This window comes from Salminus brasiliensis, chromosome 3, assembly GCF_030463535.1.
Source record: "Salminus brasiliensis chromosome 3, fSalBra1.hap2, whole genome shotgun sequence".
NCBI lineage: Eukaryota > Metazoa > Chordata > Actinopteri > Characiformes > Bryconidae > Salminus > Salminus brasiliensis.
Window position 1 is genome coordinate 46,851,240 of NC_132880.1, and position 26,199 is coordinate 46,877,438.

Here is a 26,199-nt window from a genome sequence, read left to right on the forward strand (position 1 = left end):
ATGATGGATGGATGGATGGATGGGGCTCCATCCGGTAGCTAGATAGAGATACGTCTGGGGATGAGGTGGGCTGGTGATCATCCAACGTCCTGTCGCTGAATGCAATCAAATCCTCACAACAATGCTTCACAAAGCTTAATTGTGTGGTTCAACATAACGTAGCTAGCTATTTAGCACTAAAGCCAAGCTATGAGTTTTAAAATACTTTAATACTTAATGTTTAACTTAAATAAACAGTTCAGCTGTGTTTTAGGCGAATTTACAGTCAACTTGCAGGATAGTATTGGGATAATATAATAAAGAATAGGAGAATATGTAGGAAAAGCAGCGCACAGCGGTGTGTTGACAGCTCTTGTAGGTTGTCCACGCCGCTTTAACGGCGCAGGCGCGGTGGCCAAGTGGTAAGGCGTCGGTCTCGTAAACCGAAGATCGCGGGTTCGAACCCCGTCCGTGCCTTTTTTTAATGCACCATCAGACCTCAGAAAATCTGAATTACTGACAATAGCTCTTTTTGCTTATGTTACATCTCTCTTAAGTTTATCCTTCTACACCCTGCAGAAAAATCCAGCTTTTGCTTGAGCTGTTTCAGATGGTCTAAGCTGGTCTGTGATGGTGCAGGTGGTTGAGAAGCTGGCCTACAGGTAAGAAAGCTGGTAAACCAGTGAAGCTCTGAAGGTCAGCCTTTGTTTTACTCTGGTGGTTCAGCTGGTCTACCAGGATGTCCTACCTGACCAAAAGAGTCAGTCGGTATGCCCAAGCTTGCTGACCAGCATGACAATCATGACCAAGCTGGTCCACCAGCATGACCACACTGGTCAACCAGCTTGGTCATGATGGTCATGCAGATGGACCATCAAACCCAAATAACAACAGAGGAGCTGGTATAATAATTATACGCTATTTTTATTATTATTATTATTATTATGCATTAAAATGCTTTACACTATGGCATACAACAACAGAAAACAGATAATAATAATAATAATAATAATAATAATAATAATAATTATTATTATTATTATTATTATTATTATAACTGGTCAGCTTGGTCAAGTTGGTCATGCGGATGGACCACTATACCCAATTGACAGCATATGAGCTTGTTTAAGAGCTGGTATAATAATAATAATAATAATAATAATAATAAGCATGACCACACCAGGACTAAACCAGGTTGGTCACACAATTAATAATAATAACTGGTCAAAAAGTTTGGTCAACCCAAATGACAACATATGAGCTGCTTTGGGAGCTGGTATAATAATAATAATAATAATAATAATAGTAAGTGTGACCACATCGGTCAAACTGGTCAAAAAGATTGGTCAACCCAAATGACAACATATGAGCTAGTATAATAATAATAATAATAATAATAATAATAAGCATGACCACACCAGGACTAAACCAGGTTAATAATAATATTAACCAATTAATAATAATAACTGGTCAAAAAGTTTGGTCAACCCAAATGACAACATATGAGCTAGTATAATAATAATAATAATAATAATAATAATAGTAAGTGTGACCACATCGGTCAAACTGGTCAAAAAGATTGGTCAACCCAAATGACAACATATGAGCTAGTATAATAATAATAATAATAAAAATAATAATAAGCATGACCACATCGGTAAACCCGGTTGGTCATAGCATTAAACCTAAATGACAACATATGAGCTGGTTTAAGAGATGGTATAATAATAATAATAATAATAATAATAATACAAGGAAAATGAACATACTGGTTTACTATTTTACATGAAATTACACACTATAAAGTAGCCTACAAATGAAAATACAAAAAAATACAACTAACTAGTAAGTAAATGTAATATTTCAGGAAAAAACAGGAAAATCATCTATAAGGCGCTGAACCAATAACAGATATAAAAACTAGTTGAAAATCTTATGGTCAATCCTAAAGGAAACCTGTAGCCAGGGAAGATCAGCTAAAACTGGCACCAGCTTCACCAGTATGAGGCTTGCTTTCACCTGGATGACCAGCAGGGCTGTGTCTTTGGTCCGGTAATGGCGAAGGCGCGTCGATAGGGGGCAGCAAATCGCAAGAAATGTCTAAAGCAGGGCGGAATTGGGCAGCAGATAAATCACCTTTTTATTTATTTTTAATAATCTTTTTAAAAAATGTTTTAAAAAAATAATGTTTAAAGCGTATTTAGGTTAATACATACATAAATAAAACAAAATATAATAAAATAAAATAAAATCATGTCTCAGTGATTTCTAAGAACGTCTCTTCCTAGTTTCTATATTTGGATGGGATTTCTAGGAAAATCCATCTGGCCAGAGCCCCATCACTTCACTTCACTTCCACACCTTTTAAACTTCGCTCCCTTTTAAAGCAACAGGGAGGAGAGGCGTGAGCATGGGGCGTCCTGATCCGATTTGACGTTTTATTTTTTTTATTTTTTTTTTATTTTTCCTGAATTGATCACACAATCGCTGTCTGTTGTAAAGTGGGTGTTGGATCTCCCCCTCCACGGCCTCGTTTTTACCCCGTGGCGTGGCCATGGAGCAATGTTCGAGGCGCTGGCGGTGGGGATTTCTTAACATGCAGAGAGAGAGAGAGTCTAGCAGGTCTAGCAGACGCTGCCGAGCTCTCCGCCTTAAAGGAACAACAGCTGATTAACATCAGACAGACGTTATCAGACCTGCTTTTGAGATACGCAGAGATTTGGTAAGTTGATCAGAAACGGGGGGGTGGGCGTGGGGGTGGGTGAGGGGGGGTATCAGCGGCTTTTCTGCGTATTGACCCATCCGTCTTCATCAGTCTAGTCTAGCTGCTAGTCTGGTGCGTTTTTCGAGGCTTTCTGAGGACAAATAATAATAATAATAAACGTAAATCGACGTGATTTGGAGTCAGATTATGGATTAATTATTGATTAGAGAGTAAAATCCTCGTCTAGGAGGATTTTGGGGGTGTGGGGGGGACTGAGGCAGACAGACAGATTGTGTCTGGGGGAGAGAGAGTGTAACGTTAGGCTACCTGAACTCTCCAGGGAGCCAAAAAAAAAAAAAAAAAAAAAAAAAAAAAAAAAAAAAGCCACCCCACTGTCTGGGACGCAGCTATCGCCTGTCCCCTGCCTTAATTCCGCTCCTTTCCTCAGACGCTACTCTGCCGACCTGCTCCTGCATCCAGCACGAAGACCTGGCGTCTGCAAACCGCTGTACTAACTTCTTACAGGCTGTGTAGGAGCTGTGGCATTTAGTGCATGTACTGTGCTGTTCAGGGCCTGTCATTAGTGTGTGTGTGTGTGTGTGTGTGTGTGTGTGTGTGTGCATGTAGAGGATCTGGGGGTCCTCCACACCAACTTCAGCCTCATGATGCTGGGGAGTAGTAGCTATGGTGAGATGCTGGTGAGATATAGAGCTGCTATGATAAGGATATGGGCAGTGTAGCGTGGGGTTGTTATAAGCAGTGATAAGCAGTTAACAGGTGTGACTGATTGATTGATTGATTGATTAATGGATTGATTGGTCATCAAAAAAAAGCATCGAGAGAGGAATTGATGTGATGTCAGTGGCGGGATCTTGGGGGCGAGATGAGTTTTGATTTCAATCCAACTGGCCCGCAAAGTCCCGCTTCTGGCGCTCACCCTTCCAGGATCTGTGCCTCCGTAGCTCTAGCAGTCTATTAATGTCCAAAATGAATAGACATTAAGGTGTCTGGAACATGGGCATGCTCTGAAAGCACACCCTTCAAAAAAAAGGTTTGTTGCTATTTTTATTTGTAAAAAAAAATGGTCCAAATAATTTTTCAATGTGTATAAATGGTTTTCTGCCTGGACACTTAGCGAATGCTTAAAATTTTGGGTCTATATGGCGAGGAAAAAGGGTCCACCAGTTTTCGGGACTGTAAAGGGCGATCTGGCTTGGGACGAACAGCATTTACAACCGTTGTATTTAATGCGAATTCCAGTTGGGACTGGTTGTGTATGATGAAATTTTAGATGTTAAGTAAAGTAAAAATAAGAATTCCCATTAAAAACATGTCAAAACTGCCAGCTTCCCAAGCAGGATCAGCCTTTACGGTCCCGAAAAACTGGTGGACCCTTTTTGCAGCCATAGAGAACCATTTTTTAAAGCATTCGCCATGTGTCCAGGCAGAGGACCATTTATACACTCATCAAAATTATTATTATTATCTAAAATTTCAGCGTGCACAACCAGACCCAACTGGAATTCACATTAAATACGGTTGTGTGTAAGTAAATTCCAGTTGGGCCTGGTTGTGTACGCTGAAATACACTGGTTTTTCGATGAGTGTATAAATGGTCCTCTGCCTGGACACATGGCGAATGCTTAAAAATGGTTCTATATGGCGAGGAAAAATGGTCCACCAGTTTTTCGGGACCGTATAGAGCGATCTTGTTCGGGAAGCTGGCAGTTTTGACGTGTTTTTGATGGGAATTCGTATTTTAGTTTTTTTAACATACTTAAAATCAAAAAATTCAGCGTACACAACCAGGCCCAACTGGAATTCGCATTAAATATGATGGTGTTTAAATGCTGTTCAGGCTGGTTGTCTATGCTGAAACTTCAATGAATGTACAAACGGCGTCCACCACTTTTTCGGGACTGTTAAGGGCGATCTTGTTCGGGAAGCCGTCAGTTTTGACGTGTTTTTGATGGGAATTCTTATTTCACTTTACTTAACATGTAAAATTTCATCGTACACAACCAGTCCCAACTGGAATTTGCATTAAACACTGTGGTCTGTAAATGAACAGCATTTGCACACCGTCATATTTAATGCGAATTCCAGTTGGGCCTGGTCGTGTACTCTGAATTTTTATATAATATCTAATTTTAGATAATAATAATAATTTTTTAATGAATGTACAAATGGTCCTCTGCCTGGACAAATGGCGAATGCTTAAAAATGGTTCTGTATGGCGAGGAAAAAGGGTCCACCAGTTTTTCGGGACCGTGAAGAGTGATCTTGCTTGGGAAGTCGGTAGTTTTGACGTGTTTTTGATGGGAATTCTTATTTTACTTTATTTAACATCTAAAAATTAATCAACCAGGCCCAACAGGAATTCGCATTAAATACAATGGTTTGCAAATGCTGTTCATGTACACAACATCGTATTTAATGTAAATTCTAGTTGGACCTGGTTGTCTACGCTGAAATTTTAGATAATACTAATAATTTTAGATAATAATAATTTTTCAGTGAATGTATAAACAATCCTCTGCCTGGACAAATGGCGAATGGCGTCCACCAGTTTTTCGGGACCGTAAAGGACGATCTTGCGTGGGAAGCCGACAGTTTTGACGTGTTTTTGATGGGAATTCTTATTTTACTTCACTTGACTTACTTCACATCTAAATTTTCATCGTACACAACCAGGCCCAACAGGAATTTGCATTAAATACGATGGTGTGTAAATGCTGTTCTAGGCTTTTCCGCAGTTTGAACCCACTCCATAACTTTCACGCCAACCTTCAGTGTCATTTTTCCTCTGGCACAGCTAACAGTTGCCTGGATGTCTCGTAAAATCCCAGGTCTCTCAGGCCGAAACCCCTGAAGGACTACAAGCCTAAAGCTAGGGCCATGTATGTGACAGTAATGTGAGGCGAAACATTAGTCTGAATGTAATGCTGCAGGGAGAATGAGGGGCTTTTGGGGGCACTTGTGTTTCAGTTTCACCATCATAATGCCCCTAAAAATCCTTATTGCTCTTGCACTGATCTCCACGCCGCATTGAACAGGCCAGCTGAGGTCGACTCTCGCAGAAGACATAAAACGAGGGTTTACTGCTGGGTCTGGAGTTAAACTAGCCGAGCTCAGATTCGCTGCCTTTCATACACAGGATTGTTCGCTCGGTGCGGACGGGAGGGGTGGAATTCATTAGGAGTTGTTTAGAGGTGTGGTATGCTTGAGGTAAGATGTATGGAATCTAACGGGGAGCACTGACTGAGTGGCGTAGCCGTGTTGATGGTACAAGAATACCGTAGACTACGTACCGAATATCGTGAAGGCTACTAAGTGCACAGGCAAGCACTTGTAAGATTTTTTTTAAGTGAGCCAGCATTAATCTAGGCTGCATTTGTCCTTTAGTGTTGTCAACAGCATACAGATTCATCTCCAGGACTATAATCAGGGGGTAGTTCTACTGTTATTAGAGCTGGACCATTTTTGAAATCTCAGAAATCATAGGGAAATTTTATCGAGGGTGTAGTGATCAGACGTGGAAAAAAAATTAAAAATCAAGGCCAATATTATTTTTTGCTTTCATTTATTTGTCGAAATTCACTTGCAGATCAGGACGGCAACGTCTGATAAAAAGGCACCTTAAAAAATAAAGGTGCTACAACTGGTTCCTTGAGCCCTGCCATAGATAAACCACTTCTGGCTTCATTAAGAACCAGATTAGTTCAAAATAAAGTGTGAAGAAGCTGGAAATTTGACAAGGAACCTTTACCTTCACTCAGTAGTCTCCTTGTACGGTCACTCTGCGGTGTGAGGACGGCCTGCTCTATCTACCAGTATTCCTTCCATTTCTTAATAATGGATTTAACTGAACTCCAGGGGATGTACAGGGACTTGGACTTGGACTGATACTCCTCAATAAGCTTTTCTCAGAGCTGTGTGGGGTGTTCGTTTGTCCTCAGGGTCTCTTTCGTCAGTCGTAGCCAGGAATACTGGTTAACCAGTGACTGGAGCTTCCAGACAGACAGGTGTCTGTATACTATAGTCAGGTGAGACACATTCACTGCACTCAGGCGATCTCCATTGCACTAACTGTGAGACTACTAGCACCTGCTGCCTGCAGGACCTCTGTTAAATTAAAGAGGGGTGAATATTTATGCAATGATGGTATTTTATCTTATCTGTGAATATATTTTACCCAGATACACAGTATGCTTTTCTAGGATATGGGCAGTGCTTGAAGAACACTGATCAACTGCATGTTTCATTACATACAGTGTAATTATTGGACAAAATGCAGCAGATTCTGTATATAAATCACTGTACGGAGTACTGGTATATTCATAGTAGCTTTAAAAGAAATAAATACACGAATAATGTCATAATAATATTATATAAGTAGTAATTAAATAGTAAATATAAATGTATTGTGTAAATGTCTTTAAATATTGTAATTATTTTACCATATCGCCCATCCCTAATGTTTTATTATATTTATTATATATAATATACATAATATTATATATTTTTAATTAATTTACATTACTTTGTAGAAATTCTACTTTGTAGAAATCTGTGACATTAAGTTGTTGATGTTTTTTAATTCTTGTTCCATAAATATTCAGATTATCCATAATTCCACTGATTACAGCAATAAGAGGAGAAAACTGAATACTTTTTAGGCACTATAAATACACACAAAGTGTAAAAGGTGCAGAGGAGTTTGTTGTTTTCTTCCCCCTTCATTTATTTCTGGTTTTTAGAATATTATGGGATGTTTTCCCCCAGAAAAAAAAAGTGGATAGCAAACCCAATTTAGAAAATAAATAATAAGTGTATTGTGCCACAACACCCATATCATACTAAGCATTATTATTGGAAATACTTGGATTTTGAACACTCCTAAAGTGCCAAAAAAGGTTGTTGTCTGTAAATAAGATGTATGAGTGTGAGGGAACTTCTTCAAGCTTAAAGAACTTCCATTTATACTGATTTTAAAGTCTTTTTTGGACCATGATATCCAAGCCAAGAGCCATAGTGAGCTTAAATTTAAGAGCGTAACTGTCCCGAATCGTCCCAAAAATAAAACTGCTCTGTGTTCTTTTAGGGGAAGAACCCAGAACATGCTTCTTTTCACTTCTGAATGATTCAGGCATGTGACTGGAAGCAAGCTTCTACGCATTTTCCCCTCTAATGTTGCTTTTAAACACAGGCAAAGGAGGCTCTTGATGTCTACACCAATCGTCATGTCTGATTTTCGCCTGCGTTCGGTGCTCAATTATGTTGTTTTCCTCCAGGCCAGGCGCTTGCAGCTAGGGCGTATCACCAGCATGGCTTTAACTGTAGCTTACCGAATGCCTTGGGCATGCTGCGTCTACTCAGGTGGTTAGATTAGTTTACTTGACTTATTGCTTTCATCCATCTGCCGTCGACGGCAGCTCAGTATGTCACGCTTGCATTATATGCCTCTTGTGTTTCTGCTAAAGCTGCTTAAAGCGCACGCAGCGGGCCTTTCACCTTGGGGACCACGTCTGGAGAGTGAATAGATGAGCGCTGAAGGAATTCCAGGCCGGGGGAAAAAACTCACAGCTCCATGCAAAACTGTCTGTCATTGTGAAGAATGTTGGGGTGCATGCAGGCAGAGACTTGACAGAATGCGCTGGTCATTTACACCCATTCTGCATAAGTACACTGCATTGCCTTCGGCCATAGCTGACGGGAGGGCTGAGTAACAGCATTTACTTTAAGCGTGAGAGCGGCCTACTTACTGCCGTTTACCTCAGGAAATACTACATGATGGTAGACGGCCATAGGGGGCAGGGAGCGTCACCAGCTTCTCCCGAAAGTGCGGTACATTTACATTTAAGGCATTTAGCAGATGCTCTTCTCCAGAGCTGTTTACCCAAGAATAACCTCAGCTAGTTTGAATAGACTAATAATTTAAAGATCCTCTAAGTTTAGACTCTACTAAACACAAGTCAGTAAGGAGACCATGTCACTCTAAATTCAGCCATGTCCCTCCACTGCTGCGTTCTCTCTTCACTGGCTTCCTGTAGCTGCTGCCCGAATCAGATTCAAAACCCTGACGCTGGTCTACAAAGCCAAGAACAGACCAGCCCCTCCGTACTTGATGGCAATGGTCAAAAGCCGATCTGCACCATGAGCCCTTCCAGCTTCAAGTACGGCTCGGCTCGACCCGCCATCCCTCAAAATCCACGGAAGACAAGCGTCCAGGCTTTTTTCTGTCCTGCACCAAAGTGGTGGAACGAGCTTCCCCTGGGTGTCCGAACGGCCGAGTCGCTCGCGGTCTTCAAACGCAGACTGAAGACCCTCCTCTTCTGAGAGTACTTGGACGAATAGAGTACTATGGTCACCTTATTGTATTGTGTTTAGTAATGTCTAAGCTTAGAGGTATCCTTTGAATTATTGGTCTATTCTAACTAGCTGAGGCTTTTCTTGGGTAAATAGCAAAGCACTTTGTAAGTCGCTCTGGATAAGAGCGTCTGCTAAATGCCGTAAATGAGACATTTACTGCTATTCGCAGTAGACTGTCCTGAACCTGAATATCAGCTCAGGTGTCTGCTCCGGATCAGCAGCGGTGCTAGCTGTCGGAGGAAGCAACCTTAAGTAACGAAGGGCCTGACTTTTAAACTGCATTATGAAAGCAAGCTGCAGTTTGCTATTAGGAGCGGTTGGAGAGAGAACAAAACCTTCACTGCAGCTGAATTTACTGCCACTTTGCCCGTGACTTTTAAAGCAGGTTCAGTTCCATTTCTAGGTGTAAACAAGATGCGTTTCCAAGAATCTCGGCAGAGCTTGCTCCACATTTGTTTGGGAGAGAGTTTTGTTGTAACTTGCCACATGGCAAGACCTTGAAATCTTAGCTTGCTCTGCACCCCGTTAACCTCTCACATATATATAGAGAGAGGACAGAGTTGATATTTCTGAACCGGTCCAGTGGTATTCAGCACCTTCGTTTCAGAGATTGGGCCGACACTGAATAATTCACTGTGGATCAGCCTTCAGACACGGACAAAGCCATTGTACTTATGACTTACTCCAGCAGTGAGCAAGTATGTATATAGTGTTTATAATATATATATATATATATATATATATATATATATATATATATATATATATATATATATATATATATATATTAATATAATGTAAGTATATATATATATATATTCATTTATGTGAGCAAGAGTAATATATATATATATATATATATATATATATATATATATCAAAGTATATATATATTAAGCTTTTTATATGCAAATTAATCATCTTTACCACAAGTTGTCCCCAACTTCCTCCCGTGGGTTTCTCTCTCTTTGCAGAGCCTAGTGAAATATTAGCGCTTTTTTAAGCGATGTAAACACAGTGTCGCTACTGTTGAGCTCAGAGGGTAGATTACACTTTATTTATGCTGAAATATGGATTATATCCCATTACTAGCTCTCATTATCTTACACACACACACACACTGCTCTCTTAGCTTTTAGCTCTTAATCCAGCCCAATGATTGAACATCCATTTATCCATATATTAAAAAGTTGTTGAAGCCTTTTCTCTATTAAAGCTTCTGTGTCTGAGCTTCGTCATGTTCCAGGCTCAAGTTCTCAGAACTACACTGAGATGAACCTCGCCAGTTAATTAGGCACAAAATTTAAGGAGGTGTTAGCTAGCATTTTAACTTGTGATTAATCAGAATTATTTAATCACAGAATATTGTTGTGATTAACGGCATTCAACTTTTTAATCACTTGGCACCACTAATATATTTGTGTGTAAATAAAAAGAAAGGGGGATAATAATTCAATCTGCTGAATAATAATAATAATAATGAGACCGTGAGATGAGTGTTCAAAAAATACAGAAGTATTTAGCTTAGTTTTTTTTTTCACTTCATGCCAAATCTGGACTTTCTTAATTATTCATTGGATTATTGAAGGCTGCTGAACTGCAGGTGTCGGTTGTGTTTTACAGTATGCGCAGAACGTCTCAGTTAGGAAATGAAAAACTGAAGCACTGCAGGACAGACGCGTCTCAGTGTGTATATTAAAGCTATAGAAGACAAGTGTGGTGGTGGTGGGGGGGGGTGTTACCTTGAAATAACAGCACAGCTGTGATGAAGCAGACTCCAGCCGACGGCGGGTACCGCATTCTAGCACAGCCGTGCTATTTTTTTTTTTTTACTAATTTTCTACTAATTTCTACTAATTCTACTTTTTTTTTTACAGCAATTTGGAAAATAAATAAAGTACGGAATTAATAAATTGAGGTGTGAGCATATCATTTAATATATTATTTAATGTTAGCATGTCTTTCATCCTAATTCTAGTTCCTGAACAAGCAGCTTGTTGTTACGTCACAGTAACGAACTCCACTCCCTCACTTCACAGCCTGCCGTTCCTTCTCCAGCTCTTTACACAGACCAGCTAACTGAACCACCCTTTTTTACTCACAGTGGTTTTCTTGCCAGTTTCTTGCTTGTTATGGTCTATTCTTGTCTTTATCGGTCATTCTTAGAGCGATACAGTGTTAGTCAGAATGTCTGGAACTACCTGTTGTACGATAAGTGATCTGGTCGGGGTGTAGGGGTTCAGTTCGCTCAGCAGTTTGGAAAAACACGCAAGACTCGTGCTGGGCAATATGACAATATTTTATCGTGTTGTATTAAAATTTCCAAATCCAACTGTTTAAGGTGTTCAGGTGGCACCTGCACTTGTGAGCTTTACCATGTTTACCCTAATAGCATGTACCATGAATTCTCAGTGCGACTGAGAATAAACCCATAGTGTGACGTTTCATACGAATACACTGTACATGTCCCATTACACCCCTATTATATTCATCTTGACTGTTTCATGGTGCCACTGAGTGAGATTATTCAGATTTTCTCTTCTAGTTGTTGTTAAGCAGAGCTGATTTCTTGTAGGCAGTCTGCAAAAAACAATGTAACTCTTAATTAGGAACGTTTGCATGACTTCATGTAATATAATCCAGGACAAAATGTGCTCAGGTGACCATTAAGAACTTCTACTAGAATAAAAAGATTATTAAGAAAATTCAAAAATAGAAATGAACAGATGTCTTTTCTAGCAATGTTTCTTGGCTTTCAGATTATGAAAGTAATGAGGTTTGATGAGCCTAAATTGTGGCCTTATTCACCTCCATTATAGGCTAATGAGAGATCTACCCTTACTTTGAATTTCAAATGATAAGGCCTAGAAAGATCTGCCCCCCCTTCACAATCCTGTCTGTCATATATTTCAACTTGGCTTTGAGGACGTCCCACAACATTAGGAGGCCAATTACAGATCACATGGAATTATTACAGCACAGAGTTGACATACAGGGCCCTATCTTACACCCTGTGCGATGATCATCGCTATATTAAACCCCGCCAACACCTTCCGCCTGCGTCGTTTAAACAGCAGCGCTGTTTGTGAGTATATCTACGATGATGGGCGCGGTGGTCTCGAAATGAGGGGTGTTCAGGTCAGTTTCTGGAGTATTGCTGTGTATCTTGGCAATGGAAAACACAGGAGGACTGAATGCTCCACTGACTGAAAACAGCCTAGACAGACGTTCATCAACAGTCAGACGTTCGTTGCTAACTTGGCAGTGAATTGTCAACACAGGCGCGTGCAGCCCCACGCTCTACACCACTGAAATAGGAACCCACCAAAGTCAGTTAGACTGCCCCTGGCTCTTAAAGGGAACGGCGAGAGACACGCTAATTGGTTTATTACTGCACGTTACGTCCAAAAAAACCCACCCATGACTAATTAAGAGACTCAGTACATGACTTTTGTACATTTCGAACAGAGCAAGGCGAACTTTTCCAGACATTACCATAGCAAACACACTGAATGCGCCCTAAATCGGTTGACGGCTCGCCAAAAGATTGCTAAAATAGGCCCAAATTGTCTTTAATGCATCTTCTGAAATTAACCACCCCTTTTTAGCCTCCTGTTTAAATGATATTAAAATGTAGATTACACCTACTATAACACCCTGCTCACACCTCTTCACTACATAATCTCACCAAAACCCTTTAAATGAGTTGAGAACAAACAACCACACGTTACCAATGAGACAAAGAGCAAAAACCCATGTTTCAGAATGACCGACCCCAGTTTTTAACCTCTGCTTTGATTCATAAGCTTTTTATTAGACATAGGCTGGACCTTGTAGTTAGTAATAATTATCTTTTAATTGAGAAAATAATGATTAAGAACTTCATGAAGGCTTTGGATCGAATGATATAAACAAGAATAAGACGAAGAGCTTGCCTCTGTCTGATGTATCGCACTGATGAGCCTCACTTCAGGCTGGATTTAGTGAGAGGTTCAGCTGGGAACGTCATTACTGACACCTCACACAGCCAAGTAGATCCTGCCAAGTGAACTGACTCCAAGTGACACAGTGGTGCAGACCCGAACCTTTATTATTGCTATTTCTGAACACGAATAATGAACTCACTTCTGAAGGAAGACATGGTAGCTCTCGGATAAGGAGCAAGCAAATAATGCCCTGATTTTAACACCATTTAACACCATTTCCCCCCAAAGTGCAGCAAGGTCAAGGGGGTTTCTGCTTCTATATTTAAAAGGAGAGTGTAGCTGCCTGTAGCACCAGATAAATGCCATGATGTACATATCGTTTTGATGAAGTTAAGCTCATTGTAAGTCTGTAAGGCTAATGAACCAATGGCAACACTATAGCTCTGCTATGCAACACTGATCTCTAAACTCTACACGGCCATATTGTGATATTGTGTGCACCACAGCTTTATCACTTTCAGCGCTCCTCAGCACAAGCACCATGTGAAGCTCTAGAGATGTGGTGGTGGGCTTTCGAAGGCAGGGGGAGAACTTGCACTCTGGGCCTCCAGAGCACCATTTCTCGGTTTAATAAGCTCAGCTGGACGGCCTCCATCTACTGACAGAGAGCCAGATACAACAAGCTCCGAGGGAGAGAGTCAGGGCTTGAGGAGGCGAGCTCTGACTGTTTGTTGTAATCGTAATTCTCCGTAAATGTTCAGAAGTTCGCCGCACGTTTGTGGAGTGATTAAAAAACCCTGGAAAAACACAAGGAACCATGGATCAATATGAAGTGTGAGGAATGTGTACAGTTGCATGGTTGCAATGCCACCTTAATACCGAACGAATGTGAGGGCCACGATCACCTACACCAGAGCAGGGAGTGCGAACCTGACAGACCTGACAAAGCCGAGTAGAAGTCAGCTGTATTTGCACTTGCAGACGAACGTATTCAAGAAACCTGATTCTTCGATTCGCCCCCTTGACCGGTCCATTGATTCTTCTGGAAAAAAGCATGCAGGGGGGGTTCTGAGGTGCAAGCAGGGCAGGCCGAAGCATATTGAAAAAAATCTCACATGACAAGTTGCCCTCGTGCAATGCTAGAGGGATATGTTTACCCTTTACCCTGCCTCTATGGTTATATTTAGAGTTCAACATGAGGGAGAGTGTAAACGTACTTCCACTGGTATCTGACACAAGTCACAGGTGGAACACTCTTCTGTGACCATTCCTTCCCGTAGAGGCCCGGCGCACTGTCAAAGCACACACTCTCTACCACCAGCAGCTTTTCCACCAAGGATTTCTGTTTTGGAGACGTTAAAAGTGCCTTCTCGAACCCTTGTTTTACTCTTTTAAAAATACACTTTTAAAAATAGAATAAAGCCATGAAGAACCACCTTTGGTTCCATAAAGAATCAACGTCAAGAATTTTAGAAGAACGTCCAAGCAAATAGTCTAGATTAGATTCATGGAATCGTCCACAGCTCTGCTCTTATAATGACGGACCCTGTTGTCTTCGTAAACTGGACCAATCCCAGATAAGAAAACACTGGAGAACGTCAAATTTTAAGAAGACCATATGTTTTTAATAGGGAGGAATGAGTGTGAAGAACCTTTACTTCAAGTAGAACCTTGAAAAGGTTCTCAAAAGTTCTTCACACTCACACCCATTTCTAATACATGCTTATTTAAAGGATCAGCCGTGGTTCTTCTATGGCGTCGCTCAAAGAACCCTTTGTAGCACCTTTATTTTTTAGAGTAGCACTGAAGGTTCTTAGAGAAATACCATACGCTGATCAGCCATAACATTAATACCACCTGTCTAATGTGGAATACGCCCCCCTTGTGCCACCACTTTACATCTGACTATGGTATATAAAGGTATGGACTCTGCAAGACCTCTGAAGCTGTCCTGTGGTATCTGGCCGCAAGACTAACGTCTAGGCCCTGTAAGTAGGTCCATGATGGTCAGTGAGCCCCTATCGCAGGTTCACCAGTTGTCCTTTCTTGGAGTACTTTTGGTAGATGCTGACCACTGCAGACTCAGAGCACCCCACTAGATCTGTCTGATGTTTTGGACATGTTCTGGCCCAGTTGTCTAGACTTTTAGACCTTCAAAAGATTCTTCACACTGACACTGATCTCTGTTATGAACTTGGTTCTTCTATGGACTCACTCAAAAAACCCTTTGAAGCTCCTTTATTTTTAGGAGTACAGCAGTGGCAACAGTGTGGAGTACAGTGTGGACAAGAGACTAACTTCCTGAGCAAGGAAGCCTCCTACCATGCTTTGGGTCTGACTTTTATCAGACCTTCAAGAAAGGTCAATGTTCAACTTTATTAAGCAACATGTGGTCTCCAAAAGTTGCTGGTAGGCTGGAGGACGGTTCTGCACAGCAGCCGCAGTCCTTCATGTGATTACCAGACTCTGGAGACGAGCCACCTGATGATTCAGCATAAAGCCTCATGGTGCGTTGCAGCATGCTCCTACACACAGGCCTGGGAGTAATGGCTCCAATTAAGTCCCACACTGAAGATTTGCTGTAAACCTCAAGAGCCAACAATAGAAACTAATGGACTTTCCCGGTACTCATAGACAGTGGAGTAAGCAAGAAGGACTGTGGAAAAACAGGAGTGCTAGTGAGTACATGTCTAAGAGTAATAAAGGTGCTACACGTGGTTCTTTAAGCAGTACCATAGAAGAACCATATGCAAACATGCTTTATGCTTCTTTATGGAAGCAAAAGTGGTTCATCTACAGCATCACTCAAAGATCCATTTGTAGAACATTATTTTTGAGGGAGTGTGAACGTCTATGAATGTCTTTGAGAAGACACGCTGCCCTTGACCTCCTGCATTTGGCAGAAGTTCTGCTCTACGTTACGTAATGGAAATTGCTGCATTTATTAGAATTGAATTCCCGATAACTGATAACAGAGGGTTTCACTGTCGTCAGCAAATCCCCTGACTCTTCATGCTTTACCCCATCTGAAAAGGCCAGATTTTATTACATTGCATACACAGTTACGCTAAATGGACCAATGCCAGCGGTCTAACGCAACCTCATCAAAGGCCTGCATCCAACTTCTTCTTGTGTTTTATTTTTTCCTTGGCTCCGCTTATTATATTTGTTTGATTTTATGCAACGACAATTCATTTTTACATCACCACTCCCCAGCATTTTCTTTAGCTCCCATTCTACATTTACTTGTTGGCCAGGCTGGTCTCAAGATAAATTCAGACGAAAGTGACTAAAAGACCAGTTCAGGATTCGTACAACCTGTACTAAATATCCTATATAAACATAGTTAGTCCGCTGTCCAGGAATTTGTTTCTGCAGGACAGGCTGCATTGTGCATATTTGGCAAAACAGCACCACCAGTGGACGGGAGCTCCATGGTAAAATATGCATAAATGTCTCTAAGTGCACTTTAGTCGTATATATACATATTCGACAAGATCTTGTTGATGTTGGTGATGAACAACATCCTCATTTCGTGCTGCGTAGGCAAGCAAAGACAACATGGGTTGCCATTATGATAGCATATTGTTGGCATTCCTGCTTGTGTGGGGGCGATGGTATTAGCCACTAAATTACTAAATTTCCTTGAGGATCAATAAAGTATCTGTTTGTCTAGAGCTGGGCGATAAGATAAGATATGATAAGATAATCCTTTATTAGTCCCACAGTGGGGAAATTCTCTGTGTCACAGCAGAAAGGGATAGCAAGACACTCAGTTACAAAAAATGTAGATATAATAATTTACACTATATACACAATATAAATAAGAATTAAAAAAGCAATAATAATATTATTTACAGATTATTTACAGGTAATTGCAAATGACTCTTAATTGCACATTGAGGGACCTCTGTTCCCTGAACATGTGTGTGTAGTTTAAGTGTGTGTGTAAGTGGTCCGCTGGGAGCAGTGCTGGTTGTGGAGTCTGACAGCAGGACCTCAAATCAGTATCACGATTAACTGAACATTATACCTCGATTATGATTAATGAATGATTATACAGGCTGCTCACGTTGCTCTGTGTTTTACTTCTCTATGTTGCTTCTATGTTGCAGACTGAAGGGGGCGGAGTCACGTGACTACCTACTCAGTAGTATGCTTTGAAGGAGGCGGTACATGAACACACAGTGAGGAAAATACTAATACTAAAACAGAATAAAAAAAAAAATATATATATATATATATATATATATATATATATATATATATATATATATATATATGTGTATCTCTTTGACAGGATTATATAGATTAATTTTCATTGATTAAGTTGATTAATTATAAAGTGTCCAGTCTTACTACTCATCCACTCTTCTGACCGATGGCAAAACTTGGGACAATGTAACTCTAACCGCTACAGTGATCCTGGGGTAGTGATCGCACACTCTGCAACACTATGAAGAATTACACTATTAACTAACCTAATACACTACATGTCCAAATGTTTGTGGACACCCCTTCTGATAAATGCAATTTTAGCTACTTTCAGCTACTTTAAGGTGCACTATAGCTGACACACTGAGACACAATTGTCTAGTCCTTGTAGAGAAGTACTGATGTAATGATGCTGCTCTATCCAGTACTTTTTTAGGGATGTGTTTGAGATGAGTGGAGTGGTGATCTTCTAAAAGCCTGACCTCACTACTGCTCTTGTTTCTAAATCCAATCAAATCCTTAAGAAATCCTACAAAAAATAAATGTGTCCCAATACTTTTATCCATATAGTGTGCCTATTTCTTTGATTCAGGTGCATTCTTATCTACTTCTGCCATTTCAGGTTCCTCCCAGGGTGGTGGATTGACAGCTCAAATATGGGCAGTTCTTCCAATAATGCTGTGAAACTGGGAGTGAAAACCAAGGGAAGTAAGATCAGGAAGGAGGTGTGGAGCGCAGAATATCTGGTTTGCTGGCAATCTTAATGTAAATGCAGCTTTATTATAATTAATGCAGCTGTTTTTGATACTCTAATCTACCCATAAGACTGATATATGCAAGTGACCTCTCTGCTGATTGGCTATCCTGTAGCCTTCCACATTCATAAAAGGCTCAAGCAATCCTCATTAACTGCAGTGTAAATGAGTGTGCTAACCTGCTAAAGGCTGGATAGGTCAGAAACTAAGCTTTTGCAGCTTAGTTTCCATATATGGACTTTATGGATATATAATTTTAACAGTGTTTATACACGATTATGCTTAAATAATCTTCTATTTTCCATGACATTGGCCCTTTAATTAGTAGGTTGGCCATCTGTGATACAAGTAAATGGATGCATATAACATGCATGGACATGGTCTCCTGCCATGAACAACACCCATCTCACGCACCACTGTGTGGTCTTCTTGTCTAATTTTGCCTGGTGGGCTTCTATACCCAGCATGCATTAATTTGGCTGATCAAAATGACTTGGAGGCAGTCACAAGCCTATCACGCACTGGCTTCGTGCTCCCATGATAGAGCAGATTGCCGATTGGCATCTCAGCGAAGTCTGTGCTCCAACAAACTCCACACTTACAAACCCTGAAGGAATGTATTCAGAATGCCACAGTCAGTTCCTCCTAAAACAGGCAATCTGAAGGCAGATCTCAAAGTGAGAGAGCGCGCGAGAGCGAAGTGGGAGCTTGAAAACAGTTTCTACAGATTATACGGCTCTGAGACTTTCTCTATTATTCGATCTTTTCACACATAAATAGTTTAAATATGGTGATCTGAGAGAAGTACAGAATGTCAGCTCTGTGGGGTTCAGCATTTTGAGCTCTTCAGCTCGTTCTTGTTTAACCCTATCAGACCTCACAGATCTCACAGGCTTATAAATCACGGTTCCTAATTGTTCTGCGCTTGGGCACCCAGTTCTAGGAGGCTCTTCTTAATGGATATAGATGATTCACCTTATGCTGAGGTTCTTAAATCTTCAACCCTGTCAGACCTAATGTCTTACATTCTTAAAAATCACAGTTCCTAAAATGTTCTGGGCTTGGGCTCCCAGTTCTAGGAGGCTTTTCTTAATAGGTAACCTTTACTTTATGCTGAGGTTCTTTAATCCTTAAGCCTATCAGACCTAATGTCTCACAGTCTTAAAAATCAAGGTTCCGCACTTGGGCACCCAGTTCTAGGAGGCTTTCCCTAATGGGTATAGAACCTTTACTTCATGCTGAGGTTCTTTAATCCTTAAGCCTATCAGACATAATGTCTTATATTCTTAAAAATCACGGTTCCTAATTGGTTCTTTGCTTGGATGTTTAGTTAGGAACGTTCCTTAATGGCTATAGAACCTATACTTTATGCTGAGGTTCTTTAATCTTTAAGCCTATCAGAGCTAATTACAGAGTGTTACAGTCTTAAAAATCAAGGTTCTGCGCTTGGGCACCCAGTTCTAGGAGGCTTTTCTTAATAGGTAACATTTACTTCATGCTGAGGTTCTTTAATCCTTAAGCCTATCAGACCTAATGTCTCACAGTCTTAAAAATCAAGGTTCTGCACTTGGGCACCCAGTTCTAGGAGGCTTTCCCTAATGGGTATAGAACCTTTACTTCATGCTGAGGTTCTTTAATCCTTAAGCCTATCAGACATAATGTCTTACATTCTTAAAAATCACGGCTCCTAAAATGTTCTGGGCTTGGACACCTAGTTCTAGGAGGCTTTTCTTAATAAGTAACTTTACCCTTAAGGTTAAAGTTCTTTAATCCTTAAGCCTATTAGAGCTAATGTCTTACAGTCTTACAAAATGAAGGTTCCTAAATGGTTCTGGTCTTGGATGTTCAGTTAGAAACCTTTCCTTAATGGGTATAGAACCTTTACTTCATGCTGAGGTTCTTTAATCCTTAAAGATTAAAGAACCCTTAACACAAGATACATGTTCTGTACCTATTAAGAAAAGCTTCCTAGAACTGAACAGCCAAGCTAAGAACCTTTTAGGAACCATGAAGTCTGATAGGCTTAAAGATTAAAGAACCTCAGCCTAAAGTATAGGTTCTATACTCATTAAGGAACGATTTTTCTGACTCAGATATTAGATCTGATAGGATTAAAGATTAAAGGAAGGTTTCCTAGAACTGATCACCCAAAACCTTGATTTTTAAGAATGTAAGACATAAGGTCTGATAGGCTTAACCCTATCTGACCTAATTCTACATAAGAACCTTTATCTACATAAGATAAAGGTTCTATGCCAAGTAATAACTATGTTTATATGAACGTTTACCTCACATGAAAATTACCTTTCTATTAATTCTATTGTATAGGTGATGATCAAAGAAATTTAGATTAGAGTTTAGTTAGATCACCTCCATCTCTCAGTGCTGCTCACATGAAGATCAGATCTCCAGATGTTCAAAAAGACCATAGGGCTTTCATGGGCTGCCCTAATTTGATCACATGACTGTATACCAACTGAAGATGGGTTTTTCTTCGAACTGTATGTTCTGACCAAGAACAATTGTGGAGCCTTCATCTTCACGGCAGTCTGATGGTCTGATAGGGTTAAGGCATTAGTCGGTTTGTGCCATTAGTCCAGATCTTCTGTGTGCACTCCGACTGGGTGAGAGATCAAAGGGGTTGAGAAATTCTTAGGAAAATGCTGATTGGCAATCCTGACTAAGAGCGTCTCGCAAGACTTCAATTTTATGATGCATGCATCCCTTTTCCTGTGAGGGGATCACCCCCACAGCAAGCCATTAGTCTGCATTCTTTATTATTGTGGTGCTCCTTCTGTGTGGTGCGAGCACAGCCGTTGATTTCGTGAGTCATGAGGTCGAGGAGGAGGAGGAGAAGGAGGAGTAGAGAGGTACATCTCAGGCTCGAGATGAAGCATGCCTGAGCGACAGAGGCCTAGCAGCCCGGCTCCTAACTGGAACCACATGCAAGCCCTTTCACAGCCAAGCCAAATGAATGAGTGTCTGTTCTGCGCTCCCTGCATCGATGTGCTTAGCAGCGATCCGATATTCATTTGCGAGAGCGCTTTTCGCATCGCTGCCGTTTTTCTCGCATTCACTACATTTCCACTGGGAAGCTCTGCAGGTTATAATGGAATCTCACAGCGGCGATCCCCCAGTCACAGCCGCTGTCGCGTCTGAGGCCTTTAGCGAAGGGAAATGAGAAACTAAGGCAGGCCACATCGCCTTTATGTCAGACAAGTGTCTCATCCAGCTAAATAGATTTATGGATTCAGCGTGGAAGGTGAAGGCGAGAGGACAAGATGTGCATGTCTAATTTGGGAGAGCGCAGTTGTAGACACAGTGGGCACTGCAAGATCAATCGGGTCTCATTTCCTCCAGCAAGTATAAATGACCAGGAAATAGGAGGAAGGGTGGAGGTGCTCCTCCTGTAGGGCAGTGAATTGTTAACAGCTGAATCGTTAAACGTGTGCCCATACAGAAATCTGACGCATGGCAGTGAGCTGTATAAGGCAGTATATTAAAAAATCTGATATTCCCTAATCCCTGATATACCTAATATATTGTCACTGCCACGCAAAAACCTTGTATCTGCTTTTTGGATGTGTTCACTTTCCTGGCAGTCTGAAAAGTATCATGATGAATGGACCAATAGAAATGCTTCAGACTGTAAATTAGCCTTCTGTGTTTAACCCATCCGTGCAGTGAACACACACACACATATACACACTAGTGAGCGCACACACACTGGGGAACGTTGAGCACACATGCCCGGAGCGGTGGGCATTCCTAGCTGCTGTGGCCACGGAGCAGTTAGGGGTTAAGTGTCTTGCTCAAGGGCAGTTTAGGCTGCAGACATGCCAGCTGGGAGATACAAGTTTTTGTTGGGTGACAGCGATATTGTATTTGAAAGATATTTGACATGGAGTATATGTCAAATGATTGAAATCCTATATTAACACATACAAACAAATGTGTTTAACACATATCGTCACTTTCACGCCAAAACCTTGTATCTGCTTTTTGGATTCGTTCACTTTCCTGGCAGTCTGCTGCAGAATATCATGATGAATGGACCGATATAAATGCCTTCTGCGTTTAACCTATCTGTGCAGTGAACACACACACATATACACACTTTTGAGCACACACATACTGGGGAACGTTGAGCACACATGCCCGGAGCGGTGGGCATCCCTAGCTGCTGCAAACATGCCAAGTCACGTATTAGCGCTTTTATTTAGCTATGTAAACACAGCATCACTACGGTTGGGCTCAGAGGGTAGATTACACTTTATTTATAATGAATTATGGATTAAATCTCATAACTAACTCTCATTCTCACACACACACGTCTGCTCCTCTCTTAGCTCCTAGCTCTTAATCCAGCCCAATGATTGATCATCCATTTATCTCTTAAAAAGTCTGTGATGCTTTTTCTCCATTAAAGCTTCTGTGTCTGAGCTTTGTAGTGTTGGTAGAAAATGACCCAGACAGTTTATTAGGCACACCACACATTTATTTGTTCTCCCCAAAAATTTAAGGACGTGCTATCTAGCATTTTAACTTGTGATTAATCAGAATTAATCACAGAATAGTGTTGTGATTAACGCCATTCAACTTGTTAATAGATAGACATCACTAATATATTAATATATTGTCGCTGTCCAAGAAAAACATGCATTTCCAAAATGGAGACTTTACAGGAGAAGGTAAAAACACCCTTAACCATGAATGGAAGTCAATGGAAAATGTAATTGAGAGCATTTCTATTGGTCTGTTCATCCAGAGCTATTGACACTGTGTACGGAAGCAGCTACAGGGTGCAAACCATGGAGAAAACTAAAAACAGACTACAATGGAGCTACATTATATGTGTTTTTTATTGGACAGCAGCATAAATATATATATATATATCTATATCTGTAACACACAGTTTACCACCGAACAGTTAAGTCACGGCTATATCAGGGTATATCACCTGAATCTGCTGAGAAATGGCAGTTCTCCAAGATGTCTCCCTTTTGTGTGCATGTTTGTTTTGCTTGCTTTCTTGTTTGTTTGTTTGTTTATTTGTGAGTTTGGTTGGGGATGGCGTCCCGCTCGAGACCCACCTCAACAAAGCCCTTTTTTAGGTTGGAAACAGGTAAGACAGGTTAAGACATGAGTCATTACTCAGCGAGGAACAGGGAACCTTTCCTGAATTTATTCCCCACCTTCAACAAGTTCAGACATTCACCTGCCGTTAAAATCAAACTAACGAAGGCTTATCAGGATTTCTAAAGACAGCAAGTCCACGACTAGCACATAATCTTCATCCAGGAAACTGGCCTGGGTGAGGCTGAACTGCTGGAAGCTAAATATAGAAACATCTGTGACGTCGCAGTAATTTTAAAACAGACCTTCGATTCAGCTTTTTACCCCCTTCTAATGAATGCTTTCAGCTACTTTAGGTTGCACCTATTGCTGACACAGATGTGCAAATGCACACATACACTTGTCTAGTTCCTGTAAAGAAGTACTGCCAATAAGATAGGACTATGTGGAACCTACTGGCACCATGCTGCCTAATGCCAGGTGTGGGCTATGGAGGGGTATTAAGCCCCCCAGCATTGAGCTGTGGAGCAGTGGAAGAACTGCTCTGGAATGATGGTGGTGCTCCATCCATAAAAGGAGCCATTGCATTTGGGCGTGGTCAAAGACCATAGTGTGAAGGAAGTAGCTGAATCGGAGGTGTATCAGGTCTACCAGCAGTGGCAGAAATCCCACCCAAATTGTGGCCCACAAGAGGCCTTTGCTCTGTAGACTGGTGGGAGTTCTGCCACTGCTGGTAGACCCGTATGACCGTAAGCTTCCATACACCTGCAGATTCAGCTGCTTCCTTCACACTATGGTCTTTAGCACGCCCAAATGCAGTCACTCCTTTTAGCCAGTCATTAACTGCATCTGCTTTACGACCCATTTCCACACAGCCTGATCTTCTTGTGTAACGGCATCTTCAACATGACTTAAAGACCCTCTTAAAAATAAAGATGCTCTACAAGGTTTTTGAACAATACCCTAGAAGAACCACCTTTGGTCCCATAAATACTATTTTTAGGAACATTCACCTGATGTTTGATGTTCTTCACACTCAAACACGGTTCTTTATGAAACTTTAGGGTGCTTCTTCTACCATTATTTTGAGTAGTACTGGTGCGAAGTGTATGGGCACCTCATGGGAGACTGTAAGTGTGTGAAACGTGCAAAGCTCCAGGTTTGTTCCCAGATCGTCTTAAAATGAGTCATGAGTCATGAGAAAGGTGTGGTGACGCAACAGCACGTACAACAAGTAGGTTTCTAGGCTCCATGAGGCAAAACGTCTTGGCACTGACTGTTTTCAGGCACGGTCTGCCAGGTGGGAAACAGAGAGGGTCCCATATGCTGCCTGTCCTCTCCAGACACCTCAGTTGGAGCTACCGTATCTCTCAGGATGGGAGAGCCACAGCAAGCTGCGATCAGATTACACCAATTAAGCCACGGCCGGGCCTGCAGAGTGGTTAAGTTGTGTAGTGCTGCCCCGTAAAACTGAGGGATTAGGACAGATTTAGTCAGAAAAATAAAGAGACACAAGGAAAAGGAAGAGAACTGCTTGATCGGCCTCACAATCCTCTCTTTCAAAGCTCATTAAGTACCCATACTGATGTGTTTCCCCTAACCACATCACGTAGCGCTTCAGGCTTTCAAGTGCAGAACAATAAACTATGAAAGTAATTATGTGCTCTGCTGTTATGAAGCTAAATGTCTGGGAGGGTTTACACATGGGTTCAAAATTACACAGCAGGCTACTTACTGACTACCTACACAGCAATTATAGCCTTCCACCTCAGCCTGAAGCTCCAGCAAGCTGAATTAGCCACTGAGACTGGCCTAAATGTTAACCACATTATTTAAATGTGTATAAATACATATGATTTATTTCTTATTTATTCGTTTTTTACATGATTTAAATATGTCAGTGTATTCTTATTTGTGTCAACATTTTATAATGAACATACCAACATAAATTCTCTTAAATATTTTTCTTATCCTGTAGTTGTTCGTTTTGTACATACTAGTTTTTGTGACAGTAACGATATGTATGAACTGTACCACGGCACTAACTGTGCCCTACTGTATCAGATTCAGTTAGCAACAATGAATTAGGGATAAATATTTATTATTATTAATACAATTAATATATTAATATATTTGGAAATAAAAAGCACTTGGTTTCAAATGCATTACAGTTTTCCAGTTAAAGAAGATGTGAGGTTTCCACATGTAGAATTGCATTTTACTTACTTTTTAAGTTGTAGAGTTTAGTTATATTTTTATTTTTACTTTTATTTTACTTTTACTTACTTTTTAAGTTGTAGAGTTTAGTTATATTTTTATTTTTACTTTTTATTTTTGTTTTTAGTTGAATTTTTACATTTATTTTTACTAACTTTTTTATACTTTTAATGTTTAGTTGTATTTTTTTTTATTGTTTTATTTTTTTTACTTGTATTCTTTTCATTTATATTATTTTAATATCTTTTTCTTTTAGTCATGTTCTTACTTTTTTGTTTTTAGTTGTGTTGTTACTTCCATTTTCGTTTTACTTGCTTTATTTTTAGTCTTTAGTTTTATTTATTTATTTTTTTACATTATCATTGAGGCTGAATGCCGTACATTTTTTTCCCCAATTAAATGAGCTTTACACACACACACACACACACACACACACACACACACACACACACACACACACAGAACTTCAGTTTATTGTGTAAAGTGATTTTTATTACATATATATGTAGAATATAAAATGTAAATGTTTGTAAAAGCAAGTAGATGTGAAATGAAAGCTTGTCTTGTGGTATTTAAGTGTCTTTACTCCACCCTGGACATACTTTCGCAGCACCAGAGCAGGACTGGAGTTGCTTCCTTTTCAATTATGTCATATGCCAAACCATGTGACCAGCTGTTTGCCACTAATATGTGGGTAAGCAGAAGGCTAAGACTGTTAATATGCAGCTGAAAAGAAGACCTGTGACTGGGTCATTGAGTTGTAGCAGGTTTATTGATTTATTTATGCTACAAGGTTGCATTTTCTCAAAGATTTTTAAAATAAAATTAATTATTTTAATACTGTTTTAGTCATAAATGCCCCAATTTCTATGTCAAGTTGTATTGGTGTAATTGTTACATAGCCATGTTTTTTAGATGTTACTGGTCAAACATCTTGTGCTTCTTGTTACATTTT

General features: G+C 40.4%; 1 long non-coding RNA gene and 1 other non-coding gene across 2 annotated transcripts; both read left to right on the forward strand.

The window, feature by feature from the left end:
- Positions 1 to 384: 384 nt before the first annotated feature.
- trnat-cgu (transfer RNA threonine (anticodon CGU)) lies at positions 385 to 456 on the forward strand. Its single transcript has one exon. It is a non-coding gene; the product is annotated as a tRNA-Thr (tRNA).
- A 2,000-nt stretch (positions 457 to 2,456) lies between these two features.
- On the forward strand, positions 2,457 to 25,422 carry LOC140552257 (uncharacterized). Its single transcript, XR_011979307.1, has 3 exons — positions 2,457 to 2,701; positions 17,097 to 17,168; positions 17,819 to 25,422. It is a non-coding gene; the product is annotated as an uncharacterized lncRNA (long non-coding RNA).
- Positions 25,423 to 26,199: the final 777 nt, after the last annotated feature.